Genomic DNA, 13,700 nt, shown 5'->3' with positions numbered 1-13,700 from the left:
AAGTGGCTTATATGCCATCCATAGTTGACAAGCTTTTAACATAATCACTCAAAGTACCACTTCTTAGTGCTCCAAGGAACACATCCTGCCATTCTCTCTGAGGTAAACCCGCACTGAAGTCTGTATGCCTTTGCAAAGGCACTGGAGGAAGCCAAGTAATGATAACAGAGTCAATCTAGCAACTTTGACCATGCTCTTTTTACAGGGACACTACTTTGATAGTAATCCTACCTGTTTAATTTTACCCTGGTATATGACTTAGGCATTGATTTGTGTTCACTTACAATTAGGCTATGTGTTATGATAAAGGAATAGGGATGCAACAGTTAAAGCGTATTCAGCTTATTAAGTAATATTCTGCAGTTATTAAGTGTAGAAGTGTGCATGTGCAAAGGATGCAACAGTTGGGACTACCAACAATGTGGGTCATATGTTAGCCTTGTTAATACTAACAAGTGACCCTTTTACAATTCAGGAGTCTGTCACCTTGTTAGCATTAAAGAATTTAGCTGAACTTGTTAATAATGTTAATACAATATTGCAATATGATTCGCTATCCTGCCTGCTTTTTTCTAGTAACAGTAGGTGTCATTTGATTTGTGCTAGTGCAGAGGGTAACAAGGCTATTGAACTGAGGGGTAATTTTGAGGGGCTTTCTGTGTCAGAACAAGATCCCAGGAAACTCCACAGAATGGGGGAAGATTAGTATCTCCAAAGTTCTATTGTCCTCCTTAAAAGGCTCATTCAGGCTGATTGCCTACTTTTTGGTGGGCATTCCCCCAGATATACACATAGTTGTAATAATTGTTACAAAGCCAATGTTCTTAGCTTCTGATACTGAAATAATATGTGTGTGCAAATTGGATAAACACATTCATGAGATCATAACCTTTTAATGATACCTCATATGATCTATCTTGTATAAACACATCTTAGTTATGCTATATTCATATCATAGCAATATTTTATGAAGAATATGCTCCCTTAAGGTTAGTGGTGCCTAGTGGTCAGCTCATCCCTGTGATGTGATGTTGCCCTTTAACACTCTGAAAATTCTGACAGATGCATGGACCTAGGACATACTGATAGAGAAGTGGCCTGTGAAATGAATAGTTCTTGGGAGAGGATGTCCCATCACTGTGAGTTTAAAGTTCAAGACCAGAATCCTTGGAGAAAGGGCAAGGCAAGACAGTCCATTCACTCAAACAGTGTGGGTTTGTTGGGAGAAAGGGAGGGACCAGCGTGGCAGGGCAGACTCTAGTGGAAAAGGGTTGTCCTGTGCACTCTGAGGACAATTTGGGAAAAGGGGCCAGCTGACAGAGAATCTAGCCAGAGAAGAGCTGGGGCCTCCTACATAAGCAGAGCTTGAGAAACTGAATGGCAACCCAGAAGGGGCAGACAAAACCCCCAAGGTCAGAAGAGCCTTTTGTTTGGGATTTTTCTTTAGGCTTGTTATCCTGAAAGAGGATTGAACTCAGTGGCCCAGCTGGATGTTTGAGCAATATGACTCCTAGGAGAGAAAGAGAGAATCTTGAGGCAGGGAGTATCTGCAGTGTTTCACTTAGTAGGCATTACTGGGCAGTCACTTCCCCATGTCAAGCATGTATAGGATTTGACTGTAAAGACTAAGGCTCAAGATATTTGGGTGGGGGATAGAGCATAATCATTTCTATTATACAGGAAGGGAAGTAGAGGTACAGAAGGATGTCTAAATTAGCACAGCAGAACATCACTGAAATCAAAAATAGAATGCCCATCTTCTGAACCACTGACCTAAACAATGTTAACTCTGATTTAGGATAATCACATTATTACCATTTCTTAAATGAGAGTGTTCAGTGAAATGGTATCTAGAATCATGCTGCATATTGATTATACCCCTGATCTGTTCCACTCCATTCATGCCTAGGATGGCCCACACAGCTAAAAGTAAAGAAAGCGTCATGTTATCAATATGCTATTCAGGCCCTGGAGAAAGGATCCCAGCTTTGTTTTGCATGAGATGCTAACATGTTACAGAATGGTCTTGCCATTTTATTAAACTTGGAAATCTTTTCTTGTTGAAACCGTCAAACCAGTTTTATAATACCGTGGCTTTGGCATGTACAGGACCTTGCATGGAAATACTTCTTTCCTTCTAGCCAGGTGGAAGAGGTGGATGAGGCCTTTTTTAAACAATTAACAAAACTATCCAAAGCCCAAGATTTGGTGGTGATGGGGGACTTCAACTATCCAGACATATGTTGGGAAACTAACACAGCGGGGCACAGGCTATCCCATAAGTTTCTGGACTGCATTGGAGACAACTTTCTGTTTCAGAAGGTTGAAGAAGCTACCAGAGGAGAAGCTGTTCTGGATTTGATTTTAACAAATAGGGAGGAACTAGTTGAGAACTTGAAAGTGGAAGACAGTATGGGGGACAGTGATCATGAAATAATAGAGTTCATGATCTTAAGGAAAGGTAGAAGGGAGACCAGCACAATTGAGGTAATGGATTTCAGGAAGGCAGATTTTGATAAGCTCAGAGAACGTGTAGGTAAGGTCCCATGGGAAGCAAGACTGAAGGGAAAAACAACTGAGGAGAGTTGGAAGTATTTCAAAGGGACGTTGTTAAGGGCCCAAAAGCAAACAATTCCGCCCTGTAGGAAAGATAGAAAATATGGCAAAAGACCAGCTTGGCTTAACAAGGAGATCTTGCATGATCTCAAAATAAAAAAGAAGTCATATAAAAAATGGAAACTAGGACAAATAACAAAGGATGAATATAGGCAAGCAACACGGGAATGCAGGGGCAAGATTAGAAAGGCAAAGGCACAAAATGAGATCAAACTAGCTACAGGCATAAAGGGAAACAAGAAGACCTTTTATAAATACATTAGAAGCAAGAGGAAGACCAAGGACAGGGTAGGCCCACTGCTCAGTGAGGAGGGAGAAGCAGTAACAGGGAACTTGGAAATGGCGGAGATGCTCAATGACTTCTTTGTTTCGGTCTTCACCGAGAAGTCTGGAGGTGTGCCTAACGTAGCGAATACAAGCAGAGAGAGGGTAAGTTTAGAAGATAGGATACACAAAGAACAAGTTAAAAATCACTTAGGAAAGTTAGATGTCAGCAAGTCACCAGGTCCTGATGAAATGCATCCCAGGATACTCAAGGAGCTGATAGAGGAGGTATCTGAGCCTTTAGCTATGATCTTTGAAAAATCATGGCAGACAGGGGAGATTCCAGAAGACTGGAAAAGGACAAATATCGTGCCCATCTATAAAAAGGGGAATAAGAACAACCCAGGAAACTACAGACCGGTCAGTTTAACGTCTGTCCCAGGGAAGATAATGGAGCAGGTAATTAAGGAAATCATATGCAAACACTTGGAAGGTAATAAAGTGATAGGGAATAGCGAGCATGGGTTTGTGAAGAACAAGTCATGCCAAACTAATCTGATAGCTTTCTTTGATAGGATAACGAGCCTTGTGGATAAGGGAGAAGCGGTGGATGTCATATACCTAGACTTTAGTAAGGCATTTGATACAGTCTCGCATGATATTCTTATTGATAAACTAGGCAAATATAACTTAGATAGGGCCACGATAAGGTGGGTGCATAATTGGCTGGATAACTGTAGTCAGAGAGTTGTTGTTAATGGTGCTAAATCCTGCTGGAAAGGGATAACAAGTGGAGTTCCTCAAGGGTCTGTTTTGGGACCCGTACTGTTCAATATCTTCATCAATGATGTAGATCTTGGGATAGAGAGTACGCTTATTAAGTTTGCAGATGATACCAAACTGGGTGGGGTTGCAACTTCTTTGGAGGATAGGGACATAATTCAAAATGACCTTAGCAAGTTAGAGAAATGGTCAGAGGTAAACAGGATGAAGTTTAATAAAGAGAAATGCAAAGTGCTCCACTTAGGAAGGAACAATCAGTTCCATACATACAAGATGGGAAGCGACTGTCTAGGAAGGAGCATGGCGGAAAGGGATCTAGGGGTCATAGTGGACCACAAGTTGAATATGAGTCAACAGTGTGATGCTGTTGCAAAAAAAGCAAATATGATTCTAGGTTGTATCAACAGGTGTGTTGTAAGCAAAACTCATGAAGTCATTCTGCCGCTCTACTCTGCACTAGTTAGGCCTCAGCTGGAGTACTGTGTCCAGTTCTGGGTGCCACATTTCAAGAAAGATGTGGAGAAATTGGAAAGGGTACAGAGAAGAGCGACAAGAATGATTAAAGGTCTAGAGAACATGACCTATGAAGCCAGGCTTCATGAACTGGGCTTGTTTAGTTTGGAAAAAAGAAGATTTAGGGGGGTTATGATAGTGGTTTTCAAATATCTAAAAGGGTGTCACAAGGAGGAAGGAGAAAATTTGTTCCTCTTGGTTTCTGAGGACAGGACAAGGAGTAATGGGCTTAAAGTGCAGCAAGGGAGGTTTAGATTGGACATTAGGAAAAAATTCCTAACTGTCAGGGTGGTTAAATATTGGAATAAATTGCCAAGGGAGGTGGTGGAATCTCCCTCTCTGGAGATATTTAAGAACAGGTTAGATAGACATCTGTCAGGGATGGTGTAGACGGAGCTTGGTCCTGCCTTGAGGGCAGGGGGCTGGACTCGATGACCTCTCGAGGTCCTTTCCAGTCCTATGATTCTATGATTCTCCTTTCTCTGCTCTTTCTCCCTCCCCAGTTTGCAGTAATTTTATTTCACCTTTTTGATAACTGCAGTGAATTAATGACTATGCTACACAGTGTGGCTGGCTGGTGACTGAATCATTTTCTCTGTCAGGGAGAAGGGCAGAATCTGTCATTACAACTGGTAATTGGAATTTTTTTTAATGCTTGTTGTCTTATTGTCAAAGAATGTCACAAGATGAGTATCTTGCTACGTTGTTACAATATACACTAAAAAGACTAATCTAAAGAATTAATTTTTCTTTAATGTCCAGTCTTCTGTAATTTTACGAAACTGTGTGTGTGTTTTTTTTTAAGGGTGCTTAACAGATAGATAAGAGAGATTTTTTTTTTTTCCCAAGGAAATTGCTTTCCAATAGTTTTGGATGATAGCACGCTTTTACACACACACACACACACACACACACACACACACACACACACACACACACACACACACACACACACACACACACCCTTGCAGTCCTTCACAAGAGCATGGAAATAAAATGTATTTTGTATAAATTGATTTACATCAGCTAAGAATCTGGTCCAATGTTTCTCATGAATAGCTGTGTTCTCTGCTTGCACGCTGCTTTCTAAGTTGCAAAAACTGAAATGTGAACTATCTTTCCTTACCTATTTAGTTCATGTGGTTTTTTTTTTTTTTTTTTTTTTTGGTCTTTCCAAAACTAATGTTTGACTGGATTTTAAGAAATCATTGACTTTGGATACTCTTTAGCAATAGCAATCTTTGTGTTTTCCCACAGGAAGAGCAAACATTGTCCAAAACTTTCATTATATACAGCAAATAGGGGGAGATATTTAAAACACACATGGTTAATGCTTTAAGCTGTTTGGATGTTCACCGTAGGTGCAACCATTTTCAGTATTGGCTGTCCTTGTTCATCTATATGCTCTCGTACCCAGCAGTGACATACGTGTTCTCTAGATATGACGGTTCTAATCCATTGATATAGACTTATTGCTTAGTGTAGTGACTTCATATTGTGACTACTGTTCATTGCAAGAGCCATCTTTTCCCTTTCATGCCCTCAGCAAGCATTTGGGAACAATGTGTTATTTTCAGGTGCAAAGTAGATGACTTTTTTCCTTGCAACAGCAGCATTTTGTGGGTGGCAGAAGTGCTTATGTTCAGTTCATGACAGGTTTCTGCTGCATAATAATAAAAAAACCTAATATTCAGCCCTGGTGTCCTGTTGTGTGTGTGTGTGTGTGTGTGTGTGTGTGTGTGTGTGTGTGTGTGTGTGTGTGTGTGTGTGTGTGTGTGTGTGTGTGTGTGTGTGTGTGTGTGTGTGTGTGTGTGTGTGTGTGTGTGTGTGTGTAAGTGTAACTAACTGTGTCTTCAAAGCAAACAGGCACCAGTAAAGGGCATAAAAAGATACAATGTTTTTATCCTTTCACAATACCATCAGTTGCATTAATGAAATCAATGACTGGCTGAAGTCCAGTGGAAGTGTGTCTGGACGTATGGATAAAAGTCAAACACTGGTTGGAGAGGGGAGAAATTGGCTCAGATCAACGTAAAACCAAGAGAAGGGTAAGAGCTAGGAGCAAGATGAAAATGTTTTAGAGTTACACAACTAATCAAGAGGTGGTAGACTCTATGCAAATGAGTTTTCCCACAGTAACTGCATGTGTCTGAAGATCAAGCCAACTCATGGTTGACCCTGTTATGGACTATACAGATGGGGAAGGGACTGAACTTTGTACCCCTCTGTTACTTAATTTTGACATATGGCCTGTATTTCCTATGTGTTAGGCTGCTCTAGAGAGTTGTGTTGCTTTATCTTATAAGAGAATCTGCCTTTATACCGTTTCTTTTTTAATTTCTAAAAGTATTCACAGAAGAAAATTGGTCCAGCCATTTGTAATGTTTATCAGTGGGTTTTTTTTAAGCCCAAAATGTAGTTTTTATAAGCTTGCAAACTATTTTGATGCTCTGGCAACTTAAATTTTCCATCTGTTAGTCAACTGCACAGATCCGTTAAATTCAGACCATCTTTTTTATAGCCTGCAGTTACTCTATCAAGTTTCTTAATTCAGTAACACAGCTCAAGCTATGTGTAATTTGTATATTGCTTCTTGTGGTTTAATACAGAGCAATACACACCAATGCCAGCGAGAAGGGCATCGTCTATGAACCTGAATGGTAGAGCATAGTTGCCCTGTGGCACACTCAAATCAGAAAGAAGGATTTAGATTTTCATGGGCCCAAATTATGCCAGAAGGAAGAGTAGGCCTGGACTCCATCCTTCAGAAAATTTACCCCATACAGTTTCTCTCTCTATGTACTTTCATATTCTTTTAAAAACTGAATAACTTTCTAGTGGTATGTAATGCTATAGTGTAGAGTGGACTTCTGACAGCGCTGATCAGCGTTCAAGCACAAAGAGGTTAAGCAAAGCATACCGGGGAGCTTTTATACCTGGTATTTAGTTTTTAATTAATGCTTTGATGTTCTTGTTTCCACCAATGTACCACACCCATTGACTTCAGTGGAATTGTACCTGCATAACTGAGTAGAATTTGGCCCATTGAGTTTGTCAAAATAAATGTCATGTGTCTAAATAAATGTCATGTGTCTAACAAAGTTGTTATAGCTTAATGTATCCAAACAGTCAGCTGATCACTAAATGTAACATATTGATGATATTTGTGGAGCTGTGCTGCCACTAGCTTTTAGTTTTTAGTGAAACTGAAGATGATTGGAGGAAAGAAATTAGCAGCTGAGTAGAATTACTTAGGGTAGATGATGGAGCAAATTGTTCAGGTAATGAAGCTGAAATGCAAGGGATTAGAATATTACATAAGTAAAATTGTTCCTTGTTAATTCAGTTTGTGCTCAGATTTTTTTTCGCCTTACACAGCACATTACACATACCTTGTTTGTGTCAATGAATATGTATGACTCCTAATTTCATCAATATACTTATAAACAACAGTTGCAATGACGTATGGCACAAATCACAGCCTTTCAGAAGCAGATTAGCTCAGTTTGTATTCTTAAAATGAATGGTTAGTCTAACACCCTATTTGAATGTGTGGGGTGAGGAAATTTTGCACAGCCTATGAAGTAGAAAACATCTTTCCCAGATGTAGGAATATTTATTATATTGAGAGGAAGAAGCTCTTTTTACTTGGGTACTGGACTGGAACCCTAGAGATCTGGGCTTAGTTCCTGACTACTATGAACTCCTTGAACAAGTCACTGAAGACTCAATCTAGCAACTTTGACCTTGCAAGTAGTCCCAGTAATGTAAATGGGACTATTTATGTGCTTGAAGTAAAGCACATGCATAAGAACTTTGCAGGATAGGAGCCAAGCTGCTAGGCATGGTTTTAGCCCTTAGGGTCCAATTCAGCAAAGCAATTAAGAAGGTGCATTAATCTGTCTCTACGCAGCAAAGCAGGAATCAATGTTATGGGAGCATGAGCACAGACTGCCTGGAAAACTGTTTTCTCCCACCCCCATAAAATTTTTCCCGTCAGACGTTTTTTCCTTAGGAAACTCTAAGCCTCTGCAAAAGGGTTGGGGGTAAGAACACTTTCCTATCTTTTTGTTTCCCAGCTCTTTAAGTTACTATTCATTTGGAAAATAGTAAGTGTGAATGTTTGGGGAGAGAAGAACCATTTTTTAAAATGAACTTCTCACTTTTAAGTTTTCTTTCTCATCTGGCTATGTCTAAACTGCAGGCTTCTTTCAGAAGAAGCTTTTCCAGAAAAGATCTTCTGAAAAAAGTCTTACGAAAGAGCATGTCTACACTGCCAAAGCACATCAAAAAAGCTATCTGCTTTTTCAAAAGATAGCATCCACACTGAATGGGCTCCATCTTGCATTTAAGCTGTGATTACGATGGGCCAAGTGGCCGCCAGGGCATCTGTGCTTTTTCCTCTTCCCTTTCGAAAGTACTCCCTCTTCCCTGTCCACGCACACCTTTTATCTAAAGAGCTCTTTTGGGAAAAGGCTTCTTCCTCCCAGAAGGAGGATTACCAATGTTGGAAAAACCCCTCTGTTCTTTCAAATTTTTTTTTGAAAAAACACAATTGCAGTGTGGATGGAAGTGAAGTTTTTTCAGAAAAACAACTATTTTTCTGAAAAAATGGTGTAGTGTAGACAATAGCCCCTTAGAGCAACAATTTGGTTGTCTCCTTTTGCCAGTAGGAAAAAAATCAAAAAGTGTATAGGGATTTTATCATTTTAAAATGAAAACTTTGGAAAAAAATTGGAATTTGTTTCTCTAATTTTTTTTTTTTTTTTTTTTTTTTGTTCTGAAAAACTTGGAAAGGAACAAATTTGTCAAATGACATTTCTTACAGAAAAAAATGCTTTTCAGCAGAACCACATTTTTCCTCAGGGAAAAAAAAACCTTTTTTTAATCAGAAAATTTCCTACCAGTTCTGTTGATAAGATACTTAGGTGTTTTGCTGAATCAGAGCCTTGCTCTGTTTTGCAGTTTTTCATTTATAAATGAGAATAATGCTTCCTTTGTCTTTTCTGTTTAAACTATACCAAAAAAAAATGGGAGCAAAGGCTGTCTGTTGCAATGCCCAGCACAATCAGGCCATGGTCTTCATTTGAGCTTCTGTGCAGGACAACACAGATAATAAAATGTTAAACTTTTAAAGAACCGTAAATTTACACAGCACTTCACAAATGTAGAGTTAGACTCTTCCTCTACCCTGAAGAGTTTACAATCTGAACAAGACAAGACACAGGACGGTATTTCATTAGTTGGAAGGATTTGACAGTTAATAAAGCAGGGTGATAATTTGGAAAAGGAGGGCTTAAGGAAGCACTGGAGAGAAGATTCTTGGTAGAGAAGTTCCGGAGACTGTTCGAGATTTGGGCAGAAGGAAGGAATGAAGCACAGACTGTGCTAAGCTCATGATACCATCTACAGGTGTTGTTAGTCTATAAAGTGCTACCAGACCATTTGTTGTTTAGTCTGTTTAGAGTGTGCATTTGGAATTAGCCTGAAGTAGTCCTACAACTTTATTTTTGAAAATACAGATGTAATGAAACTGCATTAACTAAAACAGATGTCCAGGAGGGAGTCAATAAAACATCCAAATCTAGGGTTGCCAGATGTCCGGTTTTGAACTGGGCAGTCCAGTATTTGAGTTTTCTGATTGGGAAGCAAATTGAGAAAATATAAATGAATAAATATAAATGTCCTGCATTTTCTAAATAAGATGTAATGTAGATTGCGATGTAATGTCAAGTGTGTCCGGTATTTTTGTTGAAACCATCTGGCAACCCTATCCAAATCAAAACATCAGGGATGGATGGGAAAGGAGTGTCCAATGGTTAGTCCATTTGCCTACCACTTGGGAGACACTGGGTCAATTCATTGCTGCACATTTCCTGTGTGGTAGTGTGCCACTGTCTCCTGCACAGGACACTCGCAGTGGGGTCCTGGAATATTTTTTTCACAATATGAAATATTCTTAGTATTCAAATGTACCAGTATAAACTATGTCTGTCACCTTGGTATCCATAGCTGTTTCTAAGCAACCACAAGAGTTTATTTTTTCTCCAGTTCACGTGGAAGAAATAATTTGTTCATGCATGAACCAAAATCAGTCTGAGCCACCACCCTGGGAGACTGGATTTGTAAACTGTAATTTAAGCTAATTCTAGTTTAAAACATGAATTACAGTATTTTATATAACCTGAAAAAAACTACTGTATACATGTGAAAACACAAAATAGACACAATTCACATTAATAGTGCAGAAAAATTTGAAGCTGGGACTGGGAGTAACTCAAATTGTAACATATTCTTGACAAGCAAAAATGTTTCCCATGTGTCCTGTTTGCATATGAACAGGATTTTAGCAATGCATATTTATGCCAACGTTAAAAATGGGAAAGGAGAAGCTACCATGTTTTCCTCCTTTCAAGAAAAAAACACATAGCTTATGTACAGACAATTTGCATTCACTAGCTATAAATTAACTGTGTCCTTTAATAACTTTACAGAACGAATATCAACTTGTGATGGGGTTCTATTTTAATATTGATTTGCAAAAGCAACCACTTAAAGCAGTAATTGCTCTGATGTCTTACCTTGCATTAATTTGTAATACAGTTATTGGTTCTGGCAATCCTGAACAATTTATGCTTCAGAAGATCCTTCCACTGAATTGTAGCTCAAAAGTTAAAAGTATAGATGAAGTATTAAATGTTGTGTGATAATTTAAACTAAGTGTACTAAAGATAATCTACGTTATGACAAGTTGAGAGTTCTAAAAATGTATCTAATTTAGTGCCACTACCCTAATATATAATGATCAGAAAATGCTTCCATGGCCAGGGTATAACTGTTTCCCTTCTTGTGTTTTATGTAAATTCCATTTCATTATAGCAGTAGGACATTCCAGACAATGCATTTTAGGCTCATTATTGCCCTTTTCAGACTATTCATCACTTAGCCTTAGGCCAGCTCTGTGAAGGCATGTTACATTCCTCCAGAAACAGAAACAAATTGCAAATGTCCTCTTGCTTAACAATGTGGAAAAAATGACTACTGCATGCTTAAACTTCAGATGAGACTTTAAGAAATGCATTAGTGATAACATACAAACAGTAGTTTATATCATCAGTTTCTACATGTAATGACACAGCAATTACATATTCAGAAGTGGAATATTAAAAATATAATGAGGTTTATCTGTGCAGTTGAGTCTTATTTATTGACTGGTAACAGGTGTTGGAAGGAGATGTTAATTTACAACAGCAGGAAAGAAAGATGGTTTTATTGTTCAGGTACAGAAGTAGGAACTGGAAGATTTATTCCTGAAGTTGTCCTAGAATTTGTAGTATTAGGCCAGTTACTTAATACCCATGCCTCAGTTTCCTGTATGTAAAGTAACGATAATGAAATGTCACCTGTTGTGAGGGTGTACTCAGATGGTATAGTAATAACTAATGTCTATCATACATTAATAAAATAATGAACACTTCCTGTAGCTTCTTCATCTGTTGTTTTCAGTATGTGACCAGAACAGGAAAGTGAAATTAAGGAGTTTTCCAAGGCTCCAGAGGCGCTATCTCTTTAAGAATCTTAATATGACACTTTATTTCAACCTGCCATTATAGCTACCCCCAGGAAAATTGTGGGATTAAACATCTGGAAGCAGGAGGTGCCCAGGATAGAATCTGTTGCTCTTGGTCAGAGCCGCATTGCGTGAATGTCTGAGAACCACTGGTACAGGACCGTCAGAGAAGCTGTGTAGTTGCACAGTTGCTGATGCTGGTTTCCAGAGCTTAGCATGTAGAAGCTAGTGTTTGAGTCAGGGAAGCAAGTCCCTACTCTTCAGTAGCTGCTTTGTTCACTCCATTTTGTATGGATTGGGGAACGTTCTATTTTGTCAGATTCTTGGAGTAAATTTAAGACCTGTTCATTTAATGTTTGCTGGTCCTTCCAATAACATACCTGACCCTAAACTGTGGAAAAAAAGTGAAAAGAGATGTTGCTTGATTAACAAATATTCATTTAACGCTGTCAGTGTACAAGGTGCTTAATAGCACATAGACCAATACACAATCTCTAATGAGAAAAGCAGACACGTTAGCCTTTTTCTTAGCAAGGGTTCATGCAGTAAATGTACCCCCAAACTATTCAATGATATAAGGTATTTTGAAGTTTACTGTTGGGCAACTATAAATTCAACAAAGTAAGTATAAAGCCTCTCAGAGGCAATCAGGCAATATTTAATGGATTTAAACTCCTTGCTGGAGATTAACTGTTCTCATAGTAAAATAAATGCCATTGTATTTTGGAAAAATTCATGGATGGAATGGCCCCATTTAATTGATTATAGCCTGGTCTCAGATATTGCACAAATCAGTTTCAGAAGTTGGGGAGACGGAGTGTACGAAGCAACAGCGCTCCGGAACACACCATTTTTAAAAAAATGTGTGCATGTGCACAGAGAGTAAATTGAATTCTGTATTGTGAAACACTACTGATGCTTGGTGAAAAGCCCTGACCATGTGTACTGATGGGCTACGTCTAGACTGGCATGATTTTCCGGAAATGCTTTTAACAGAAAAGTTTTCTGTTAAAAGCATTTTCGGAAAAGAGCATCTAGATTGGCACGGACACTTTTCCGCAAAAGCACTTTTTGCGGAAAAGCGTCCGTGCCAATCTAGACACGCTTTTGCGCAAAAAAGCCCCGATCGCCATGTTAGCCATTGGGGCTTTTTTGCGCAAAACAGTACTGTGCTGTCTACACTGGCTCTCTTGCGCAAATGATTTGTGCAAGAGGGCTTTTGCCCGAATGGGAGCAGCATAGTATTTCCGCAAGAACACTGACAATCTTACATGAGATAGTCAATGTTCTTGCGGAAATTCAAGCAGCCAGTGTAGACAGCTGGCAAGTTTTTCTGCAAAAGCAGATGATTTTGCGGAAAAACTTGCCAGTCTAGACACAGCCATGGAGTTTGAGGATGTATTCCTAGGTACTTACGCAGAACAGACTCTCTGCTAATGTGTTACTGTTCCAGGTGAGCGCTTGATGAAATCTGATAGTTTCATAACATGGTAAATTTAATTCTAATTGCTGTTAGTCCAGTAACAAAGCAGTGCTTTCATCGAGCTTATCTGTGTCCCTTCCTCAAGAAAGGGAGAGAAATATAGAGACAGAAGACAACATATATTGCAGTGCACCTGGAGTACTGCCATGTTTTCCTCCCTCCGTCAGTCTTAGAGTATTAATACACCAATGATTATTGTGAATATGGGATCTTTACTTTAAAATGCTATCAGTATTTACCATATTTATCTGGCTATAAAACTAGCCATGACACTTGCATGTAAAGCGTTCCATTCAAATCCTGGATTTTCAGCTAGGACAAATTTTATACACTTTTTTGAAAAATTCTGAGGAAAGGAGATTGGGGAAATCCTTTTAGTATCGATTTAGTTCTTGAGCCAAAATGTGAACTCCCCACTTCTTTTTGGCTTTGAAATGCTGATCCTAGCCTTGTTGTGGGTTTTTAAACACC

At 39.0% G+C, this 13,700-nt stretch overlaps 1 protein-coding gene across 3 annotated transcripts in view; it reads left to right on the top strand.

Moving 5' to 3' along the window:
- Nucleotides 1–13,700, top strand: part of RORA (RAR related orphan receptor A) — a 551,492-nt gene that overhangs the window by 496,799 nt on the left and 40,993 nt on the right. The gene's annotated exons all lie outside the window — the stretch shown is intronic.

Source organism: Pelodiscus sinensis, chromosome 14, assembly GCF_052426305.1.
Source record: "Pelodiscus sinensis isolate ZL-2025 chromosome 14, ASM5242630v1, whole genome shotgun sequence".
Taxonomy (NCBI): domain Eukaryota; kingdom Metazoa; phylum Chordata; order Testudines; family Trionychidae; genus Pelodiscus; species Pelodiscus sinensis.
The sequence above is the reverse complement of the archived record's forward strand: the minus strand, read 5'-3'. Positions and strand labels throughout refer to the sequence as shown.